The sequence below is a fragment of the Manis javanica genome, chromosome X (genome assembly GCF_040802235.1).
Source record: "Manis javanica isolate MJ-LG chromosome X, MJ_LKY, whole genome shotgun sequence".
NCBI classification, from domain to species: domain Eukaryota; kingdom Metazoa; phylum Chordata; class Mammalia; order Pholidota; family Manidae; genus Manis; species Manis javanica.
The window spans coordinates 133588790-133608414 of NC_133174.1; the positions used below are offsets into that span (position 1 = coordinate 133588790).

At 37.4% G+C, this 19625-nt stretch overlaps 1 long non-coding RNA gene across 1 annotated transcript in view; it reads right to left on the bottom strand.

The window, feature by feature from the left end:
- Window positions 1-19625, bottom strand: part of LOC108393022 (uncharacterized) — a 71682-nt gene that overhangs the window by 18453 nt on the left and 33604 nt on the right. Inside the window, exon 2 of the long non-coding RNA XR_001852167.3 lies at window positions 14424-14564. This is a non-coding gene — a long non-coding RNA (uncharacterized lncRNA). The remainder of the gene's footprint in view (window positions 1-14423; window positions 14565-19625) is intronic.

Here is a 19625-nt window from a genome sequence, read left to right on the forward strand (position 1 = left end):
TGGATAGACAGCCATTTACTTGCTTGACCACCAGCTGACCTATCATACTCACTGAGGTGATAAGAGGAGAATAAAAGTTGAGAAGTGTTGGCTATACATTAGCCTTTAGGGCAGTGGTCCTCAGTTTGGGGGAAGAGTCCAAAGATCCGGTTCAGAATCTGATGAAAGCAGTAGACCCTTCCCCCTCAAATGGTTTTGAATACATATATACCATGATTCACATAAAATTTCACATTTCCTAAATTTCCTGAAACCCATACTTTGACTCCTTTAAAGTGTTCAGATTCTAGTTCTAAATCATCTGCTCAAGCAGAGTTCAAGTCCTTTCCCCTCAGTTTACCCCACAGAAGAATCCAATCTGCTATCATGGAATTCACTGTGATAAACTGGACTGTGGAGATAGGGGCTTGGGCCTTCATCATAAATGAATCTAGAATAGCAATATCCTGAAACAAAAGACTAAGATGAAGCCTGAGGAATAGATGACTGTAAAGCCACTGGGTGTTTCTTACAGTTTAGTCAAGTTGTCTTGCTTCTTAAGTGGGTTTCTCCCAGCTCCCCAGGGCCTAGGGTTGCATGGCTAAATCCCTAAGTGTTACATGTTTACCTAGGGTATCCTGTTTTGATAAGCCCACATATATGAGATGACAGTAAATGGTTAGAGGAGAAATGGGAGTTTGAAATGTGCCCCCAGCACATCTATCTTATCGTAAGCAAAATTAACACCAGCCAACTAGGAAGAAGAAACTATTGTGACAGCAAAGTAAGTTTTCAAATCCCCTAGAAGATTCTTTTTTATATTGATCTTGGAGATAGGATTGTGCTAGAGCCGATTTATGCATCTGAACTAAGGTATGGATCTCTGCTAATGCATATTGGCTACAATAAACTGAAATATGCCTAATGGAGTATGAACTTTAATTTTTCATTAAATGATGTAATTTTGGAGCAGCACATCTCAATGAAAGGGATATAGACTTTGGAGTCAGACATAGCTGGGCTTGAATTCTAGCCCAGACACTCCCTGTGATCTCTTTTATATTACTCTCCATCAATGAACCCATTTTCTGATCTGTGAAAAGGGTCCAAATAATACCTACTTCAGGGTCATTGTGAGAATTCAAAGTAGTTGAAAATTCCTAATTGTATCTCTTAGTAAATAGTAGCTATATCTGATTATCCCCTTGGGGCCAATGCTTGAGTGTGCCAGTATGATTCATTCAAGATAATTACTCAAACCATTGCACGTAGTGTGGTCGATCTTAATACCAGGATAAGAAGCCCATACTTTATTCCATAGACAATGGGGCGTCATTCAAGATTTACCTCTCCTAATTTTTTATGTGAATGAAAACAAAACAGAACAAACTAATGGAAAACGATGAGAAATTGCTTCTTCAGTACTGCAAATTTAGATTGATTTAATTACATTCTGGAGGCCTCAAAACATAGCCCTTTTTCAAATGAGAGGTTTAGCATTTCAGTGACAGTGCACTGTATTGCAGCTAGAGTTTTCATTTTCAGAAGGGCATGTTGTGGACAATGAGCTTACACCTAAGTAATGACATTTGTTCAGAAGTCAGTATCATTCATGAAAATCTGAGCTGCAGTATTTGAAGAAAAGTGGACTAGAAAATGTGAAGCTTTATGTAAATCATATTTACTTCTACAATAGGTGTGACAATTGCTGGAAACCTTCTTAGATGGTCCAGCTGGGGAAACAGAGGCCTAGGTAAAGGAGAGGTGCATAGCAAAGGAATACCAGATTAGAGCACAGAAAACTAACATGAATTTTCTAACACTGAGAAATGTGAGTGAAACTTCTGTGGGAAAGGAGTTTGTTCATTCACAAGTATGTGAGTTCCTGCTTCTGCAGGGATGGAGGAGGTCATTTATTCAATAAATGTGTGAGTCCTACTATGTGCCAGGAAGCACACTAAATGAACAAATTAGACAAACCCTAGCCCTCGTGGAGCTTATAGACTAGAGTGAGTCACAGTAAAATGTGTGCAAATGATTTATTTGATTTAACTATAATTCTGTAACTCTGATGCAGCAGTTGCACTGGGCCAAGAGAGAATATAAAATGGCTTATCTAGTTGAGGAAGTCAATACAAATTTCTACAGGTCAAAACAAATTTTTTAATTCTTTTAACGCTGTGCTGTCTAGGAAAAGAAATCTTACGGCTGTGGGAGTCTTTATATACCAAGTAACTCACAGTTTATTTGTATCCTTTAGAAAACCATGATCTTAATGTAAGGTGTCAATCAATAAATTGCCTTACTTGGCTTTATATTTTCATTATACAATTTCTTACTACACGAAGGGGAAAATGATCGTCAGTTTTCAGTTTCTGTTCCACTGGTTAGAAACTATTACTTTGACCAGGAAGTGATCTGAGCAGGTCTAACCACTAGGGGTCGCCTTGGGCCAGGGCAGAAGCAAGAATACCTCGGTCTACATCTGTGGCTATAGTCAGAATGAATACAAAATAATATTTAGGATTTGAGTTGGTCCTGGAAGAGTGATAAGGTTGGGAAAAGAAAGAGTTAAACATGAGAAGAACCTCAGTGATTTATTCCAGTATTTGCAAAATCAGAGAGGAGAATATGTAAGTGGTTAATGGAGAAAAACAGCTAAATCAGCTGGGCTGGAACATTGAGTACATGCAGGATACCAATAGCACATAAAATTGGAAGCACAGTTGGGATGAAATTGTTGAGAGTCTTAAGTACCTGGCTAAGGAGTTTTTAATTTTATCATATTGGCAATTGGGAGTCTGAAGATTTTAAAGAAGGAAATGTAAACTGGTAGCATGGTTTAGGAAGCTTTTTAATATCCCAATGAGACATGAAAGACTTGTTCGTGACAGCCCATCGCTGCAGTAGGGAAGGCAGAAAGCACAGGAGGACTGGGAGGAAGCTGGGTTCGTGTGTACATGCTCTGCGCACACTAGGCTGTTTGACCTGTGAGTCCTCCATGTGGAACATGCACAGTGCAGTTGGAAATGAAAAATTGGAGCCTAATAGAAAAGGTGAGCTATCCCAAAAGCAAATCAAGAATATAAGCTTCGATGCAATGCTTGCAGCCTCAGGATAAGGCATAAGAACAGAAGCAGAGAGAACCTAGAATGAGCATTTGGGAAAGTGCCAGCATTTGGGTGTAGGATGTGGATGAAGCCATAGAGGAGGACACACAGAAAAAGTAGCCAAAGTGGTTCCGATTCTGCTGGAAAGTCACAGTTGGACCAAGGCCGACAAACACCATTTTTGTAGGCTCTATAGAGTTAGGAATTGACAACAAAGAATAAAAGGCAGTGAAAAACAAGGTTTCCTCCCATGGCTTTGAGAGACACCGAGCTTAGTTAACTAGATTTAACCACCACCAGATGGGGAGAAGAGCAGTGAAGTTAAAGTCAGCCGGACTGAGGATAGAATGCTGCCCTGTTCTGTGACCTTACACACCTTGCTTTTATCTCCAGGAATCGCCTTTCTCTTCAGTAAAGTATAGGTACCATGATACCTCCTCGTGGGGTTTCTGTGACTAAAACATGTGGTAATGCGTGTATGAAGTATGCAACCAAGCCCACAAGTGTATTAAGTGCATAAAGGGAATGGCTCTTCTGTCTCTTGAAGACCTCTGAATAAAACCTCAAATGCAAGGTTATGTTAGAATATGGTTTCATGAAAAAAAGCTTCCTTAGAAATTGATGAGCTTTCTGCTTTGCAGATGAGGGCTTTGCAAGTTTTTGTTGTTTCTATTGATAGATTTGTCTCCCTTCGATTTGGTTTTTGGAAATACTGGGACTAGTTTTGAAACTCACACCTAGCCAATAAGTTAACCCGACAGCTCTCACATTTGCTGCTGCTGCTTCATTTCCATGCTCCTGATTTTGTATTTTTAAATTTATCTTACTGTTTTTAACTGTTACTTATTGTGTACTGATTTTTTTCTGACACAGTATTACTCTATGTGTATCCTCAGAACACCCTTGTAAGGTAAAATCATTAACCCTATTTCACATGTAAGAAAATGAAAGTTCAGAGCAGTAAGATAACTTCCAAAGTCACAAAATTAATATGTGCAAGGGTAGAAATTTGAAATTACATCTCTCAGACACTACATTATTGCTGTTTCTCCTATGCTTGTTATGAGTCAAGAGAATAGATAAAGGAATAATATAAGAAAAAAAACATGACTTAAAAGAAGTACACTTGAAAAAGTCATGGGTTTTAAATGGCTGTACACATAAAATATGTAAACTCAATGATATGGCTGCCAAAAACCTGGCATGTGGGACCCATCCACTTCTTTGTGGGCTGACTACATTTATTTGGGCATTATATTCCAGGTGGGGCACAGTCAAGCTAGACTGTGTTCAAAAGAGGCTAACCAGATGGCAAAGAGAACTTAGGCCATGTTACATGAAGAAAAGACGTGGTGCAGGTACCTTTACTGCTGCTACATTTCTGAACTGTTGGGGATTAGACTTGCTTTACATGGTACACAAAGACAGAATTGGGACCTGTGGCAGAAGTTACAGGGCAGAACATCTGGCTTGACATAAAGATGGAATGTTCTAGTATTAAAGACTTTCCATAAATAGAATGAGGTGCATCAAGAGATAATAAATGTCGGGGCATTTAGGTTTTTAAGAAGAGGTTGGAGAGCCACTTGGCAGGAGTATTGCAGAAATATTTCAAGTAGTGAGTAAGGGATAGACCAGCAGTCTTTCAGGACTCTCCAACTATAAGTTTGTCATTGTATGAAATGAAGATACCTGTATTGACCTATCCATATGTTCTCTGTCACATGTTCCTGCATCATAAATGTCACTTGGGATATGCAAACTAGTGGAGACTTCCAGTATCTCATTTAAAGCAGTAAAGTTTTATTTCTTCCACACAGTAGAGCTCTTTTGTGGATCAGCAGGAAAGTTCTGTTTAGCCTAGTCACTCAGGGCAATGACTTCAGATGCTAAGTATCCAGAGTGAGGCCAAACTTGGCAAGTGAAGGGTAGAGTCCTCCACAAGACTGCCCTCACTTCTGACCAACTAGCTAAAAATTTGGGCATTCCCACTATCCCCTCAGGTTCAATAATTCATTAGAACAATTCACAGAATTCAGGAAAGCACTACACGTAATTTTATGGCTTTCTTATAGCAAAATGGATACAATCATAACCAGCCAAAACAAGAGACACGTAGATCAAAGTCAGAGAGTATCCCAAATGTGAAGTTTCTGCAGCCTTCTTGAGGAGTTAGGACAGATCACCCTCCCTGCACAGAATGTTGGTCACCAGGGACACTTGCCCAAGGTTTGGTGTCAAAACTTTTCCTAGGGCTTTTTCTTGGAGTTTTATTATGTAGGCCTGATTGAATTGTTGGTCATGAGATTGAATTCAGCCTCTCCTCCCTAGAGGTCAGTCTGATGTCAACCCTTAAATTACATGGCTGGTCCTTCTGGCAGCACCAGCCTCCATCATGAGTTACTTCCTTAGTAAAAACTAGGGCTCAATATGAGTCACCTTATTAGCATAAACTCTCAAGTGTGGCACATTTTATCATGAATAACAAAGACACTCATCGCTTTAGGAGCTACACCCCAGGAACCAGAATGGTCTCACACTAGTGTTTAAATGCCCTGGCCCAGAAGTGGCATGTTACTTCTATTCACAACTCATTGATCCAAACTCGCCATATGACTTCCTTCAACAACAAGGGGCTACAAAGAAGAGAGTAAAAGAAATATTTGAATAATAGCCCTGAAAATTTACTGTATAAGTCCCTCAATTGGGCAATCATTTGCTTAGCATAATTGCATTTTACCAATATTTTCATTCAAATGTTTATTTTCTTACATGAATATAGTCTTTAAACCTACCTAAATTGTCATTATAATGAATGACCTTATTTGGAAGTTCATGATTATTTTTATAGGGGTAAGGGTTTTTTAATGATTTCCATATAAAGCATCTCTGTTTATCTTTTATTTCATTAACCACATTACCTTTAAATTTTGTGTTGAAAGTAGAAATACATAGCAGAGAATTGGGCACTTCAAAAAATGTTTTGTTTCTTTGTGACATTTCAACAGAAATAATTTTAAACAGTAAAATATGACCATTTTCTTAAATTTAAAAACCTTGGCTCGAGAAACAAATATTTCTCTTATTTGCTAACTAATCCAGACCATTATCTAGCTTGATTTCAGTGTCACAAATAGTAAGTGGAATGAAGCAATCTTAAACTACTAGTCACAATGCCATGCAAACACACAGATAAGTAGTTATTAATACGACTTCAGAAGGTAAGAGATTTTTCTTTTGTAAACCAGAGCTTATAAATAGATGAATGAAGTAGGAAACTCAGAAGCTGTATTCAAGGCCATTCATCTGACTTTCAAATGCTCAGTATTTATAACCATTTCTGGATGATGTCAAGGATATCACATCTGTGGGCAAGAATGAAAAGAACTGAGAAGGGGAAAGATGATTATTTTAGAGAACAGACTCACTCTTGTTTAGAGACTTAGTCAAATCTCCTCCTTTTCCCCATGCCCCAGGCTTATGTGAATAATTGGTGGGTATATTACTTCACACCAGTCATCACCTAATAAGATGGCACTTCTAGGATCCTCCTGAAATTGCATCATACTTTCCCATCTATTCCTCTGCTATGAGTTCAAAGAAGGAAATGCCTAATAGGCAGCATGGGAATTTACGGTTAATTTTGAAAAGACTTACAATATTAGAAACTTTGATGGGAAATTCGGTTAAAAAGAAAGAAGACAGCCTCAAAATTAAACAGGCTATTCCAAGTCAAGAAAGAACATATGGAAGAGTTAAGCAATTTAACAACAAAAACAACAACAGAATTCCCGTGGGACTCTGATCACCAGGCTTTAAATAGCAGCAATGAATAGTAATGATTTCTATAATAGGAGGGTCTAATATGTGTGAATTATATTCATTATCTCTAATGTTCCCAATAACAAGCAAAAATAAATGTTAGGATCCTTAATTTTAAGATGAGGAAATAGAGGCCCCAAATAGAAAAACCACTTGATCAAAATAATGCTTACTGGTTCCACAGTCACCAGATCCCTGCCTAGGGCTGTTCTCCTTCCCGCCCAACCAGTGGCTTGCTGGAGCTGACCTGTACTGGTGTTCAGGGATCGATTTTTAAATTTTCAGGAATTTTTCAAGCCATTATTTTAAAAATTCTGTAAATCTACAAGCAAGTAAATTATATTTTAAAATGATAATACTCAAAGCTCATCAGTTCTAAATTATTTTACTATGTTTTAGTATTATCTGAGTTCTTGAAGTTATTAACATCTCTGATATCTGTATGGTGGAAATAATACATGGCACATTGCTGTGCGTCTCTTTCTAGCTCCCCATTCAGTGACAGCATGTTGCTAGCTTGAAATCAATCATGCTGGCAGTATTTACACCAAGGATATCAGGAAATGCTTCAACCAGAGCTTCGCTTATTGTTCTGGTGTTTTTCTAGATTTAATAAAGTGATAGAGAAAGTGTTAATAATGCTGATTAAACTTAAAAGTGTTCCAGGCCTGCAGCCCTTACGTTGTGAATAGCAAATAAGTGAGAAAATATTCTTCTAGTATTCAAAGCCTATTATCCAATTGAGCAAAAATTCACTCACATCCTTGACAGAATGAGTGAAGTTTTGACATTCACCTTTGATGTTTCATTTTCATGTTACTTCTTAACATAAATGAAAATAACAACTAACATTAAAGTCATAACTACATTAATTCACCAGTTGTGAGCAAAATATTAGAGTTTGGCAAAAATCAACAAAAGCATTGTGACAATAATTGACTATGTAGAATTGACAATAAAGTACAATAAAGAAGATTAGATATTTTATTAGATAAAATGCATGCTGTGAACTCCTTAATACCACTAAAATTTATTTAATATATATCTGTTTTATATATTAAAATTGGTTAAACATTTTCTAGCACACCAAAGCTTTTAACACGATATTGTCAAAACTGAATAAAACTGCTTTTGCCAAAGTAACCCATTCCGAGTTGCCAAATTCAATTTTTTTTATTGGATTTCTTTGTAGCATTTGGTACTTCAACAACTTTTTTTGTATGTGAACTATTCTTAGCTTCCAGCACCCACTCCTGCCTTGCTTTTATCACAGTTGAATCTAAGTCCCTTATTTTGATCTCTTTCTGTTTTCTACATCCTAAATATTGGTAGTCCAAGCAGTTCTAGGGTTTCTACTTTTATAATATTCACGCTTTGGACAATCTCATCTACTCACAAGGTTTAACAACATATGGGGTGATAACTTGCAAATCTGTATTTCTGGCCTAAATGTCTTCTTAGCATTATATGTAGGCAAATGTGTAAGGTATCCCTAAGTGGATATCTTTTAGTAATTGCCATAAACTGAGTGTTTGTGTCCCCCAAAATTCATGTTGGAACATAATCCTCAGTGTGATGGTATTAGGAGGTGGGGCCTTTAGGGGGTGATGAGTGACAAGGGTAGAGCCCTCAAGTATGGGATTAGTACCCTTATAAAAGAGGCCCTAAGGAGCAACTCCATCCCTTCTACCATGTGCGGACACAGCAAGAAGATGGCTGTTTATGGACCAGCAAGTTAGCACTGACAAGACACTGAGTCAGATGGCACCTTGACCTTGGATTTTCCAGCCTTTAGAACTGTGAGAAATAAACTTCTGTTGTTTATAAGCCACCCAGTCTATGGTACTCTTATTGCAGCAGTCAGAATGGACTAAAACAGAAATCTTGCACTAAATACAGACACAACCTAATGCTTTCTCTTGCAAATGAGCTCCTTCTTCGTTAGTTTCTAATCTGATTAAAAGCATTATGCAGCCACTCAAGGACTATGTGTCATCCTAGACTTCTCACTCAAGTTTTAATCATTTATGAAGTCCTTTTATCTAGTGCATCTCTCCTTTTCTTTCTAAACCTTAAGCTAATGTTTTAGTTGGGCTCTAACCATCTGTTGTCTGGACTATAAAATAAGTTTCTAACTGTTCTCCTCACATGTGCTTTTGCCCACCTACAATCAATCCAACTGCTACCAGAGTTGTATTTCTAAAATACAAATGTAATTATCTTATTCTTGTACATGAAATTTTCCATAGTAATATTTTTCAGTCTTTTTCACTGTAACCTTATAGAAAGAGACACTTTGTTTTTCAAGACCCAGTGTATGTACCCACCACATATATGCACCTGCACCTCTGTGTGTTGGGCCCACACGCACACATACAATTAAAACAAATAGGTACCAAGACAGCAGTTAACTTCATCTGTTTACATCCTGCTATTAGGTACATATTTTTTAATTTTTTAAACTCCAGGTAACTTCAAGCCACTAAATATATTTGATGACCTACTAATGGAATGTGAACCATCAGTGTGTAAAATACAGAAGTAGAAGAAAAAAAATCTGCATCCATGAGGCATGGCACAGGAAGGCTTTCATAACTAGAAGTAAAACTAGAAAATGTTTTTAAATTAATGGTAATAGAATATAGCAAATCAAAATTTGTTGTATGGTTCTATCAGTGCAAAGCTTTCTAAAACAGTTTGTCACAATTATATTAGATATTGATAAAGCAGTACTTAGAAATTTAAAGTAAAGGTGAGGCTTGACTAAAAACAGGCATGAGGAAGCTCTCTGGAATGATGGTAATGTTCTATACCTCAAAAGTTTAGGCTACACAGAGGTATGTATTTGTCAAAATTCAACAAATAGTACTTCTAATATAATGCATTTTATTATATGCAAAATTTACCACTAAAGGATAAAAAGGAACTATAAAGACATTTTCAACTATAATGAACTATATGCATGCTAAAGTATTTAGAAAACGTTATACTAATATATACAAATGATTTTGATATGCAAAGATGCATTCAAGAGTAGATAGATTTGTGAGAAAGCAAGTATAGTAAAGTGTTAATGGTAGACTCTAGATGGTTGGGTATATGGGTTTTCATATTCAAACACATGTAACTTTCTGATATGTTTGAAATACTGCTTAGTAAAATGTTTAAAAAATTGTGCTGTATGAAAGCATACAGACACAAAAGAGTACAGACTGTTAGATTCCACTGATATGATATTTAAGAACAGTCAGAACTATGGGGAGAAAAATGAGAACAGTGATTTACAAAAGGAATGGGAATTGACTGCACGGAGTAAAAGGAAATATGCTGGGGTAACAAAAGTGCTCTATGTGGTATAGGTGTTTACAGGGACACATATATTAGATTCATCATATCTATACTTAAGAATGGTGCATTTCACTCTGTAAATTTTGACTAAATAAAAGCAATAGTTTTTATAATAAAAACTCAACAAAATGGGTAGAGAGGGCAAGTACCTCAACATAATAAAGGCCATATATGACAAACCCACAGCCAACATCATACTGAACAGCGAGAAGCTGAAAGCTTTTCCTCTAAGATAGGGAACAAGACAGGGATGCCCACTCTCCCCACTGTTATTCAACATAGTACTGGAGGTCCTAGCCATGGCAAGCAGACAAAACAAAGAAATACAAGGAATCCAGATTGTTAAAGAGGAAGTCAAACTGTCACTATTTGCAGATGACATGATATTGTACATAAAAAACCCTAAAGACTCCATTCCAAAACTACTAGAACTAATATCTGAATTCAGCAAAGTTGCACGATACAAAATTAATACACAGAAATCTGTTGCTTTCCTATATACTAATGACAAATTAACAGAAAGAGAAATCAGGAGAACAATTCCATTCACAATTGCACCAAAAAGAATAAAATACCTAGGAATAAAGCTAACCAAGGAAGTCAAAGTCCTATACCCTGAAAACTACAAGACACTCTCAAGAGAAATTAAAGAGGTCACTAACAAATGGAAACTCATCCCATGCTCTTGGCTAGGAAGAATTAATATTGTCAAAATGGCCATCCTGCCTAAAATAGTCTACAGATTCAATGCAATCCCTATGAAAATACCAACAACATTCTTCAATGAACTACAGCAAATAGTTCAAAAATTCATATGGAACAACAGAAGACCCCAAATAGCCAAACAATCCTGAGAAGGAAGAATAAAGCAGGGGGGAATCTCGCTTCCCAACTTCAAGCTCTACTACAAAGCCACAGTAATCAAGACAATTTGGTACTGGCACAAGAACAGAGCCACAGACCAGTGGAACAGAATAGAGAGACCAGATATTAACCCAAACATATATGGTCAATTAATATACGATAAAGGAGCCATGGACATACAATGGGGAAATGACAGCTTCTTCAACAGCTGATGTTGGGAAAACTGGGCAGCTTCATGTAAGAGAATGAAATTGGATCATTGTCTAACCCCATACACAAAAGTAAATTATAAATGGATCAAAGACCTGAATGTAAGTCATGAAACCATAAAACTCTTACAAAAAATCATAGGCAAAAATCTCTTGGACATAAACATGAGTGACCTCTTCATGAACATATCTCCCCAGGCAAGGGAAACAAAAGCAAAAATGAACAAATGGGACTATATCAAGCTGAAAAGCTTCTGTACAGCAAAGGACACCATCAATAGAACAAAAAGGTACCCTACAGTATGGAGAATATATTCACAGATGACAGATCCAATAAAGGGTTGACATCCAAAATATATAACGAGCTCACACACCTCAACAGACAAAAAGCAAATAATCCAATTAAAAAATGGGCACAGGATCCGAACAGACAGTTCTTCAAAGAAGAAATTCAGATGGCCAACAGACACATGAAAAGATGCCCCACATCATTAATCATCAGAGAAATGTAAACTAAAACCACAATGAGATATCACCTCACACCAGTAAGGATGGCCACCATCCAACAGACAAACAACAACAACTGTTGGCAAGGTTGTGGAGAAAGGGGAACCCTCCTGCACTGCTGGTGGGAATGTCAATTGGTCAACCATTGTGGAAAGCAGTATGGAAGTTCTTCAAAAAACTCAAAATAGAAAAACCATTTGACCCAGAAATTCCACTCCTAGGAATTGACCCTAAGAATGCAGCAGCCCAGTTTGAAAAAGACAGATGCACCCCTATGTTTATCACAGCATTCTTTACAATAGCCAAGAAATGGAAGCAACCTAAGTGTCCATCAGTAGATGAATGGATAAAGAACATGTGGCACATATACACAATGCAATATTATTCAGCCATAAGAAGAAAACAAATCCTACCATTTGCAACAACATGGATGGAACTAGAGGGTATTATGCTCAGTGAAATAAGCCAGGCAGAGAAAGACAAGTACCAAATGATTTCCCTCATCTGTGGAGTATAAGAACAAAGAAAAAACTGAGGGAACAAAAGAGCAGCAGAATCACAGACCCCAAGAATGGACTAACAGTTACCAAAGGGAAAGGGACTTGGGAGGATGGGTGGGAAGGGAGGGATAAGATGGCGGGAAAAGAAAGGAGGCATTATGATTAGCATGTATAATGTGGGGGGGGGTGCACAGGGAGGGCTGTACAACACACAGAAGACAAGTAGTGATTCTACAGCATCTTACTACGCTGATGGACAGTGGCTGTGATGGGGTATGTGGGGGGGACTTGGTGATGGGGGAAGTCTAGTTAACATAATGTTCCTCATGTAATTGTAGATTAATGATACCAAAATAAAAAAATAAACTAAAAAAAGTAAAAAAAAACAAGTTTTTAAAAATAGGTTATTATATTGATATCAGGCATGTTAATTCAGAGACAAGAGAATTAAACAGTACAGTGGAGGGTCCTTCATAATCAGAAAATGAACAACCATGTAGAAGTTAGGTTATGAATTTTATGTACCAAATACTATAGCATCAAAATATACAGTATAATAGCACAAGTAGAATAGAGTCAGACTCCACTGTTGTTTAACTGCTGAAAGTTTTCAGGCCCCAGTCCTCCTGCCTTACATGTGGGCAAGGTAATATGAAGGTCTAGGTGCTACCTTCTTTGGTACTGGTGGGAAGTTCAGACCTTGCAAGTCTGGCCCACACGGGAGAGCTTCCCTTCAGCTCCAATCCCTATCTATGAGGAAAACCTCTGGCCAGTCTCCTCTCTCTGCCCTTTCAAGCCATTGGCAGACCTCCTCAGGAGTCACCTAACTATCTCTGGAAAGCCTTATTACATGAGTGATAAATCATGTCAAACTCTTTTGGTGCATATGTGGTATATCAGTCTTGACATTTGTACCAAATTTTGGGTGAGAGGGTCCATTCTGCTTCTGGGGAGTGACCACTTAAAACAGGGCATACCCTGGAGGTCATAGAGGTATCCTTGAATTTACCTCTTTTGCCCTCAAAATGTCATGTAAACAAATGAAACTTTTCACCAATTTTTCCTAAATAACAAAACATCCCATTATTTGGAGCTGGAAAACCAGTTTGTGGTTGCTCACAGTTCTTAGTGTTGACTGCATTCAGGTGAGTGGTTCTCACTAGGTTGCCATTAAATGCCATGGACAGAACCCACTGAAGTCTTCTTCCCTCACATGTCTGGGTCCTGGGCTGGGTAGCTGGAAAACCTGGGAGCCACTGGACTCTACATGGTTTAAGGTGTCCTCGCAGCACGTCATTCTCAGGTTAGTCACACTTACGGATGTCTGGCTTCCCAGAGACAGGAGATGGAAGCCACCAGGTCTGTTCCGTGCTATGCCTGGAACTGGCACACTGCCATTTCTGCAATATCTTATTGGTCAAAACAGTCCCAGGTTTTGCCAAGATTCAAGGCGGTAGAGAAGCAGGCTGTTCCTTTTGATGGGACAGTAGAAAAGTCTCATTGCAGAAGAGCATAAGGCATGGCAGTTAGTGTTGTGGAACCTTAGGAAAATATTATCTTCCACAATGAGGATAAAGGACTGTTTCACGTAACCTAAAGTAGAGCTAACTGATGTATGTTGAGCAGTATAACTTGAATCAGTTTTCATTTAACCCTACACTCTATGCCAATACACATAAAACATTCATGACACTGACCATACCTAAAAATTCATACATTCACCAGAATTCTCACAAACACAAAAAAGTCATAGAAGCAGGCAGACAGCATTTTCAGATCATTATATCTGATGAATAATAGTTTATTACAAAACTAGACAAGCAAATAATTATCCCCCCTGGGAAATTAAAATGCAAGAATAATTTTAAATCATCTACTAAACAATTGATTCACAGAACACATTACAACTAAAATGGTAGAGTCTCAGGAAATGACAAGGAAAATGTTATATATAAGAAACTAGGATAGAGGTCCATCACAGCTTAGAGATAAGTTCACATGGAAATATTAGGATAGGCTTATGGCTGTAACAAATGATCTACATGTATAGTGGCTCAAATACAGTAGAGGTGTATCTTACTCACATGAAAGTACAGTATGGGGTAAGACTTCACAGGGCTGCTCTCCTCCACACAGCCATTTGGAGTCCCTGGCTAAAGGAGGTTCTGCCATATTAAATTTCTGGCTTACTGGGTTTCCCTAGGTGTCATCTCAGTTCCACCCACCTAGAAGGACGAAAGAGCAGAAAAGAATGGAGAGCGTTTTTTGTGGTTTTTTTTAAGGAGGCAGGACTTAAAATGGCACAGCTCACAATGCATTGGCTAGAGCTCAATCACATAGCTTCACATAATTGCAGCTCTAGGAAAGATGAGTTAAAGGAGCAGAATCAATATTTACAAATGTAATCTTTCCATTAACAAATGTTTACTGAGTTCTTAGTATTTACCAGGACTTGTGCTAGGAATTTGGGAGTTAATGACGACTACAAGTGAGACACACCATACTCTTGTGAATCTTAGAGTCTAATGAGAAAACATGTAATTATAACAATATGTGAGTTATGACATACTTGTACAATGGAATGTTTTCATCAGTGGAAGTGAATTAGAGCAGTATCAACATGTATACATCTTAAAAACAAGTTGCAGGAGGTTACATCGTACAGGACATGTAAATATGCACATATGTATTATTTAGGAATCCTACACATCAGTAATTAAGACATGTATGTCCGTGATAAATACCAAATTCAGGAGCGTCGTCAGCCCTGAGAAGGTGGAAGGGTGAAAGAGGACAGTGAGTGTAATTTGAAGGAAGTTCAGGGGACATTAATTTAATTTGTATTCTTATTTTTATTTCTATTTATTTTTGACAAAAACTGTAATTAAGGCTCAATGTGATATTTTGATATATGTATACATTGTGAAATAATTACCACAATCAAACTAATTAATGTGTCCATCACCTCTCATAGTTACCATTTTTCTGTGGGTAGTGAGAACATTTGAGATGCACTCTCAGCAAATTTCAAGTATTTAATATATTACTAACTATATTAATAATAATACATTATTAGTAGTAGTATACAGTTACCATGCTGTATATTAGGTTTCCAGAACTTATTCTCCCTGTAGCTGAAAGTTTGTACCGTTTGATCAATATCTTCCCTTTTCCCCCACCCACAGCCCCTGGTGTCACTATGAATTTGACTTTTTTTTTCTTTTTGTAATGCTTGCTTTGTTCTTTACCCTGGTCATGGAAACACAGGTGTTCATTACATAATGCTTTTCATGTTTTTGTATGCCTGAAATTTTCATAGTGCAAAGAAAATTCTGAATGCATGTCAAAAGAAAACCATAATCCTATGCATATATCCAGTAGTAAATTCATATACAAGTGCTTTTGTTATAATCATCATTAAGTATTATAGAAAGCATTTTAAAGAGTGTGGGGAAAACATGACATTCGTCATTCACTGGTACAAACAGTGACTGTTACTATGCTGGACAAGGATGGAAAGTTCAATGATTGGATTAGTGACTCATGAACATCTCCTGGATAAGAAATGAGTTTCTTATATGGCCAACCTGGCCATCTCTGCTTCTGTCTTTTCAGACAATTCCCCTTGAAAATGTCCCTCAATCCCATTGACAAATTAGTAAGGGTTTCCCCTGCTGGAGCAGGTTGCGAATTTCTGTTAACTTAGAGGGCCATTATTTCTTGGGGCTGGCCTTGGGGATTTAGGATTGATTAATAGTCTGAGCAACCAGAAGTCATTGCCACATTTGTTTTTTTCTGGAATTACAGATCAAATAAAATTAGTTGACTGCCTGACAATTCATTCTGGAGAATTTTATTTGATAGTCACTAATGCCAAAAGCACCATTGGGTCATGCTGTTTGAATCTCAAGGTGAGCAAATGGGAAAAACAAGGATATGCTAACCCCTAGGGCTTCTTTTTTTCTCCTGGATGCAAAGCTTTTTGGTTTTGCTCCCTGCTTAATGATTTTGACCTTACGGATTGGATAAGAAAACCATTAGGCTAGGGTGCTGGTTTGGGAGACATCTCTAATCCTCCTTAGAGTGTAATGTCGGCTTCCATGCTGAACTCCGGCATACCCATTATCATTTATTTTTCCTTAGTAGAGGCAGTGCAGGAGACGCAGTGGGGAGGCCCCAGGTTCCTGGATTCTCCAGTTCCTCTGGCTCCTCCCAGATAACCCCATTCAAACCGATATGGTGTATGTTACATAATATCAGCACACCTATTATAATTTTAGACACTGGCTGCAGCAGAGAATTTGACTAATTTAATTCAGCAAAGTTCATAATTATAGATATTTCAGCAGTATCAGTAACACTGGCTAAAGTCAGAAGGGACTTCCTTAAAAAAGCTTTTTTCTCTGCCATCCATTCTAGTCTTTCAAGTGAACAACCATGGATCGCAACACTTATCTTTTACGTTTTTTTAATCTTTTGGCATCCTGGCAAGAAATTGATGGCATGTTCAAAATGAGTAATTTGAAAATAAATTAATAAAGGGACTATGAATATAGGTGTGTTTGGGGTTTAGAAATCCAGTGACAGAAGGTGTGGTTTCCCCAGACTAAAAACAGTGGGTAGCTCTTACCACCTTTAGATCTAAAAGCACAAAGGGAGGGACCAGTTACTGAAACCTAGCAGGAAGATGTGTGGAGAGGGCTGCCTGGCAGGAGCTGTGGGCTTCCACGGAATGACTCAACCATGGTGACCCAACAAAGTAGGAACCATTGGAATGAGAGCCCTAACCACATTTTTCTTCTTCTGTTCATCTGTTTCCTTCTGTCCAATCCCAACCAGATGCCAATGGTCAAGGGAAAACACTGATGCAGTCCAATGGATCAGCCTACTATGCACAGATCGGGGTGGAGAAGGGTGAAGGGTGGTTCTAAAGGGGCAAATGTAAGTTTCCAGCATACCTCACTCTCTTGTAGTTTTCTTTTTAAGAATTTATTTTTTTAAAGCTGTTTTAGTTTCACTGCAAAATTGAGAGGAAAATACAGATTCACCATATACCTCTTACCCCTACACATGTATAGCCTCCCCCATTAACAATATCCCCCACCAGAGTGATACATTTGTTACCACTGATCAACCTACAGTGACATATCACAATTACTCAGAAGTCCATAGGTTATTTTAGGGTTCATTTTTTGGTGAATAAATATGGATAAATGTATAATGACATGTGTTCATAATTATAGTGTCATACAAAATACTTTCACTTTTCCAAAATTCCTCTGTGCTCTACTTATTTATCCCTTTCCCCTACCAAACCCCTGATCTTTTTCCTGTCTCCACAGTTTTGCCTTATCCAGAATGTCATATAGTTGGAATTATACAGTATATGGTCTTTTCCGATTGACTCTTTTACTTAGTAATATTCATTTAAGGTTCCTCTATGTCTTTTTATGGCTTGATAGCACATTTATATTTAGCACTGAATAACTTATAGTTGCTTACCGAAGATCACAAGAGTAGCTCACACACTCTGATACAATGACAAGTTTCCTAGAAAACTCAAGCTTAAGATACAGTGATTACATATGCTGAATCTTATACTCTAGTTCACATGGCCAATGGAAGATATCCCACATTCTCTGAGATTTAGTGATAGTTACAGAAAGCCTAGGAAAGTCTGAATCTTATTTCATTGTCCTAATCCCAAATTCTGGGAATAAGGTATTTATTAAGTGTAGATTGGTTCAGGACCAGATTAACTGATAAATAAACTATTTCAGATTGGGATATATACAAGGCCACAAGCAAAAATACAGTTGCTTAGAGCCACCTCTTTAATCATGTATATCAGGGCATGGGATATTCAAGTCATCATATTTATCTATGTGATATATTCTATCCTAATATAAGCTATCATTATAATACAGTGAAATGATCTTCAGACTCAGGTTCGTAACCTTGTTTTGAATCATTACTCTGTGACTTATAAGCCATGCGTTATTCAGTAAGTCACTAAACTCTGTGAACCTCAATACCATTATCTCTAAAATTGGCTTTAATAATACCTGCCCAACTACGCATTGGGTTTTCATGACCAAAGTGCTATAGGTAAATTATTATATATGAATAAAATCAGAATATATGTGAAAGCTCTTTCAGAAATTATGTCTTTCAGAAACTGTAAGCTGTTTGCATTGCTTAAACAGCAATTTCGTCTGTTGTTCTTTTTTTAACTTCTCAAGTTAGATGCATACATCATTAATTTTCGGTCTTTGCACCTGTTAAATAAAGAAGTAAATGCTATACATTTAACTTAAAATATGACAGCTGAATCCCATTAGTTTTCATATGGTTATTTTCATTATCACTCAGTTCTAAATGTTCCCTAATTTCCATTTTCATAACCCTTTGTTCCAAGAATTTTTCAGATATGATATGGTCTTAGAAAAATCCAAATCTACAGATTTTTAAAATTTATTTTTCTTTTTAATTTCTAACTCAATTTCATTGTGGCCAGAGAATAAGGTTTGTATTCTTTGAAATATAACATGTTAGATTGTTACTTTGGTGGCCCTCAACGAACCACAGTTCCTTTTATTTCTTCCCTTCTATAATATCCCTACCGTATGACCCTGTGCTCAGCCATGTGATAAGCTATGGACAATGGAACATTAGCAATCATGATGAAAGGCAGAACCTGAGAAGCACCAACAATTAAAGTTTCTACTCTTGGAATATTCCTTCTGATAACCCAGCTACCATGCTGTAAAAAGCCACATGGAAAGGCCATGTTTTGGTTATCTGTTGCTGTGTAACAAAATACCCCAAAACTTAATGACTGAAAACAACAATTTCTTATTTCTCATTATTTTATGAATTGGCTATCTGGTTCTTCTGCTTAATGTGATGGCAACGGGGACACTGTGGCAGCTGGAGTGTCCAAAGTAGATTAATTCATATGACTGGCAGATGTCTGGGAACGCAGCTGGGTCTGTTGGCCAGGGGCCTTATTTCCTTCCCATGTGGGCATTCCCATATGATTGTTTGGCCTTCCTCCCAACCTGGCAGCTGTGTTCCAAGGAGTGTTTTAAAAGGACATGACATTACTTAATAGCACATCCAATAGTCCAAGGGAAAAGGTAGCAAACAGGCAAAGGTAACAATGTATTTGAGAAGCATAAACTTAAACAAAAATCTAGCATTCTAGAAATGGATTCCTCAAAAGCAAAAGTATTAGAACCTAGAGGCTAATAATATATAATTAATCTAATAAACCTAATAAAAGA